A 5,704-nucleotide genomic window follows, 5' to 3' on the forward strand; every position below is an offset into this window, starting at 1 on the left:
GAGGAGGGGGCTCTAATAGCAAAAGCAGTTCAGTCCTTTGTTAACGGTCAACATATCAATGTTTAACCCTCCTCTTGAGGGTCAAAAGGTTATCAGACACTTACTCTTCGCACGTCAATGGAAAGCACATTTCATGGTCCTTTTAATAAAGTGATAAAAACGGTAGGTCAGCGCTGATACAAAAAAGTTTTGCACTCGGTCCGTTAGACCATGTCCTCAGAAAATGTCTGATATCTGACCTTTCTCCCACTGCCCTTTGACCTGTAACCTTCAATTTCGCGCTGGTGATGGGTTTCCTCCCCATCACACTATGCATCGAATATTAAGAGCGTTTATTTTTTAGCTTTTTTTTTATTTATTCCCCCCCCCGTACGCCAAGCGTTTAAGATTTGTGCCCAACTGTTGATGGACGGACGGACGGACGGACAATCATGCGATTCTACAAGCTGCATCTGACTTCGTCAGCTGAGCTAAAAAACTGCAGGATTCAACAATAAAAACAAGGCATTCTAACTATAGTTTAAATGTAAAATAGTTTTAATTTTTAAACCCAGCATGGGCGCAACAAAACTTAATTTCTAAGCGCATTTTCTAGACTCGGCTAGACTACGGCCTAAATTCCCTACCGTGCCTCCTTCGAGTTGCTCTGTAGCATAATTTGCGGTTTGGCAACTCCATACGACGGTAAATAACGTGAAAACCATGTCGTGCAAAAGTACGATTTATGTCAAAACAAAGGAACCTACGCGGTTTGTAATACTTCTGGAAGTTAGAATAAGGACCACCTATTCACATCGAACTCTCCCTGCGGGTACCGTAACAACCCTGTCTCCTGGTCGCAGCAAGCTATATATCTGTTGCACAAATTGCAGTATATTGCACCACAAATCATGTGAAGAAATTAATGCTGAATACATCTCACACCTGGGTACAGACACCGTGGTGTGGCATTGTTACAAGTGCAATATAGTTTGAATATGGATAGCTTTTAACAGCTACGAATTCCAGATCTCTAACACATGTATATTACCCTCTGATGCTACCCCAAGCTGAATGCTTGACTGAACATTCCATCAGCTCACCTACATCTAGCATCATGTTCAACCCGCTCCATTCCAGTAGTCCCTGACCTCAGAGAAAGGAACTAAATTCCCATCTACTATTATCACAGACAAGTACAAGATTTATCTAGAGTAAACAAGAATATATCTACTGAACTATATCTAGTGCTAGCAGGATTAGCAACTCATTTCGTCATTGTTTTGAGAACAGCAAGAAGATATATCTAACCTGCGACTTCTAACTGTGCCGCAGCATAAGGAGCAACCACTCAGTCTCCGAGTTCCACGCTGCTTTGAATTACGTCAAGTCACATATGGCATCTATGATCTGTGGTACCGAATCTTGATTGACTGGCGTAAAGCCCGGTAACCAAAGCAGTCGTACTAGTGTATCAAGTATATAACTACGGGCCATGCATGTTATATTGTCAGTCGGAGTAGTGTTACTTACTCGATGGTCCTGAACATGACTTAACCACATTACACACCACGCACCGTCGTACGTACACTCAGTAGCGAAATCCTCCATTTAAACAAAACAAACAATTTAAATTGAAACAACGGATCACCAATCAAAATCATCACCATCGACACCCTGACCAAGACGGCCCCGGCCTAGGGGGGCCTTATCGCTCAGAGTCAGAGTAGCGTTTAAACCCCCATATCGTAACTTTCATGAATGTGGGGGTACACTCTTAAAAATGAACAGAGGTCTTCTTGTGGGTGTTGTCTAATAATTTCTAGCAAGAAATATGTCATTTGTTGTCAGAAAGGCGGGACAAAACGTCGTTTTAACTGAGGGTACTCAACTTGTTTTGACTGTTTCTCACGATTTCAACGCTCGCGTATTTCAGGCGATTTCACTTACAATCCGTCTGCTACGGCCCTCACATTTCTCTTCGTATTTGCGCGCGTCATTTACGCACTTATTACTTGGTGTCTGCAGTCAATTACCTCAACAAACGTTGATATTGGGTATTTTCCGCAAAAGCATGAATACACAGCTCTAGATATCGCCATTTCTGTAAATTTGACTTCGACTGTTGCGTGCTGCCGTCTAGCGTTCATCTAGTTCTATGACAGCGTGCGTGCATGTGTACCATAGGTTGTGTACCTGGCGCCCGCCACGGCCATTGAAGACTCATTCGTTCCACACGTGTACGTAACAGATCTGCTGTATGACCCCCCAAGGTCATCTGTATACACGTGCTCACTGCATGCGCGCTAGCTAGCTGCCACCGCCCATCCACTCACACATTCGAGCGATCCGCAGCCCACGCACCCCCTCTGCGATTTCGAAAGTCGTGTGCATCGTATAGTGACGGCGGCTGCGTCCATAGGGCGCTTACAGTCGCGGGATCACTCGCGATCACTTGCGCGAGACACAGACTCCACAGTATATAACGTAGTGGCGCCATCTAGCGGAGGAAAAAGTGGGTTTTAAACCTGGTTGTGTCAAATAGGCATTGGCCCTCTTATCTTACTCGTAATCGTACTTTGTAATCGTACTTGTAGTTTAGTTCTTCTGAGAAATTCACCCTAATGTTGGGTTACACATACAAACAGTCAAATACTAGATGCGATAATGTAACCCAACATTACTAGGGTGACACACCCCCTCGGGCCTCAGGCTCTTGTTGATAATGTACAGACTACAGTTGTACTATTAGTAATAGTATTAGTAGAATATTATATTTATAATAATTAATACAACAAACACGAGAACCGGAGCGGCACAATGGCTAACGCTCCATTGGCATTAGGAGTGTTCCCAACTTTGATATCATTAATGATTAATGATTGATAATCCTAACCCTAACCCTAACCTAAATGAAACTAAACCACAAACAAATATATGACCATGACATATATATATATATATATATATGTTATTAATAATAATATTATGACCTTTAATTTAAAAATGATTAATGACATTAAACTTTAAAGTTGGGAACACTCTATATAGATACAATAATGTAACCCAACACAAGAGTAGGGGGGATGTAAGATGTAAACCACAACTCTACTCTTGTTGGGTTACATATACTACTATACTACTACAGTAGTACTACTACTAGTACTACTACTCAGTTACAGTACTACTAGTAGTAGTAGTAGTAGTAGTAGTAGTAGTACTAGTACTAGTAGTACTAGTAGTAGCTGGTAGTAGTAGTACTAGTAGTAACTAGACGATCTGCAGCCGGATAGCCGCGCGAAGCGCTCAAACGCCGCGTAGCGGCCACTTTTGCAATTTCGCTGCCCTCTTCCCAACGCCAGTACTCAGTTCCTTTCCTAGGGTTAGCTTGAAGCCGGCTTTTCGCTCTCATCGGCAGTTCTGCGCATTGCACGAGGGATCGCACTACCCAGTTAGGTAGAGACGGGCTAGAAAGCTCCCAATTTGTGTGTTTCGCGTACTAGTCGCGGCATTTCTTTGCTGTAGATAACGGAGTTTTTGTTCACGGGATTGTAACAAGATATAATAGCGGTAATGGAGTAGCGTTGAGCTGTTGCTGCCGCTTAGAGGATACGATATAGTAGGGGCAACGAGGCTTGTAAGGATAGATCCATTGGCCTTAGGACTTTGGTTCCGGGTTACGGTGTTTGCTCGGCGGCTATAACTTAGACTTTGGAGCTTCCCACACCTACGAAATACTCATATTACACAAGTAACACTGTTGACAATACTTCCTAGTAATTAAGTACTAGCTACTAGTATTAATACTACTACTACGTTACTGCAGCGACTACTCAGTAACTATAGTATAATAGTTACTGACCTAGGACCGCGCCATATAAGGATAGCTAATAGTGAATAGCATTGAGAACTAATTACCTAGTATCGTAGCTCTACTCACTTCACTCCAGTACTGTCAGACTACTTCACCTCCCACTACCTTGACGGCCGAGCTCGCACAGAAACTGCTGCTTTTGGACTAGGGTTAGAACTACCCCTACTACGCCAGCTGAGACACAGGGCGACTTGAAGCGTTTCAATAAAATGTGACAGGACCAGGCTGGGTGACAAATATCGGCAGAGATCTATTTACTACCAAATTCTTAATGTTTCTAGTCTAGGCTGCACTCTCTTTCGAGAAGGTGCGAGGTGCAAAGAGCTATATAGACTAGGAGCGGTACGCTCCCCACCTCGATTAGCATCGAGTGACTAGCTTTAAGCCGAGAGGTGGAGCGAGGTGCCAGTCTATGGCATAGTTAGGCGCGGCAGGCCGGCAACTGCTTGCAACTGGCTGTAACGAGCCTCGCCATTTCGGAACGGTTGCACTAGAACGTTGACCAGGCGTTGGGGGCGCAACAATGAGGTGCACGGATAAGCGGCGTAGGTGTTTGCCCTGAGATTCTGAAGCCATTTTCCACTTACTGGGCTAAGGTTCGCGAATGTCAGAATTTTTACAGTCTTTCTGTGATTTCGCGTGACACAGCTCGGTTACGAACACATTACTCGGTTACAGTTTTTATAACAAGTAAACACTGTTCACGTTCCAAATGTCTGCCCTCTGTGTCCCCCACTAAAATTGCGGACTGTTCGCTGGCAGCTATGGATTCGTGCGCGGCCTATGCATTCGGCGCACGGATCCATAGCTGCCACCGCTGCATACTGTCGTAGGAATTTTCCGCGGTCGCGTGCGCCTTGCCGCGGAACTGCACGCAAGATCGCGCAGCACTTCGGATAAACACCTCCTTTCGGCAACGCTTCTCTAGTATCCCGTCTCATCTGGGTATCTAGAAACACTCTAGCTCTAGTACTATAGCCCGAGTACAGTTGCCACTGGCACCTGTACCAGTTGCCAGTACCAGTTGCCACTGGCGCCTGTGCCACTGGCACTGGTGCCAGCGGCAACTGTACGCGGGCTACAGTACTAGAGCTAGGAACACTCCTATTACTGCTGATAGGGTCTATGTCCCCCAGGGTACTGCCGGAACGTACCCTGGTACTAGATACTACTATCTAATATGCCGGACCATACCTCGCCTACTCCACTAACGTAGTAACGAGTCTAGGGAGTCGCCTACGCCTACTCCCTAACCCTAACCCTAACCCTAACATTAACCCTGAAATCTAGCACCACCGCCGCCATCTTTGTCTCGTTAAGTATGAAAGCGAATGGACTCCCGTACCCGTAGCCTCGAGACATTGGGGAGTTGAGTTGCAGTTTGGAGCGAACGGACGTGTTTTTGTGAGCTCCGTGGCTGGATGTTTAGCAAGTGATTCGGCTATGACGATGTGATTTAGCAGTGACGAGTCGGCTATAATAATTCCTGTAGCTATATTCTGATATATGTCCTATGATTCTAATCACTATAATTACATTCTATATTATGCTACTTCAAATTTGAACAAAAATTGTGTGTGTATAGGTACTAGCTAAGCTGATATTGGTACTTCCGGTAAATTCCCGCCAAAATAACAATGGGTAATATAAACAGATGCACAGTGTGCGTGTTATGAACTTCACTATACAACTAACACAGCCATCTGTTCTGTCAGTGTGTGTTACCGGGGAGGCTGCCGGGACGAAGATTAACTATAAGTATTACATAATTAAAAGGACTTAGATAATACTTGTATGTGGCGTCCATCTGCACTAGAACAAAGAACGGGGAATAACAACAGTGTATGCACC

The 5,704-nt window shown here is 44.6% G+C and overlaps 1 protein-coding gene across 1 annotated transcript in view; it reads right to left on the reverse strand.

Moving 5' to 3' along the window:
- LOC106805955 (putative deoxyribonuclease TATDN3) overlaps window positions 1-5,704 on the reverse strand; it is a 36,278-nt gene that overhangs the window by 29,010 nt on the left and 1,564 nt on the right. The gene's annotated exons all lie outside the window — the stretch shown is intronic.

The sequence above is a fragment of the Priapulus caudatus genome, unplaced genomic scaffold, assembly GCF_000485595.1.
Source record: "Priapulus caudatus unplaced genomic scaffold, Priapulus_caudatus-5.0.1 Scaffold134, whole genome shotgun sequence".
Taxonomy (NCBI): domain Eukaryota; kingdom Metazoa; phylum Priapulida; class Priapulimorpha; order Priapulimorphida; family Priapulidae; genus Priapulus; species Priapulus caudatus.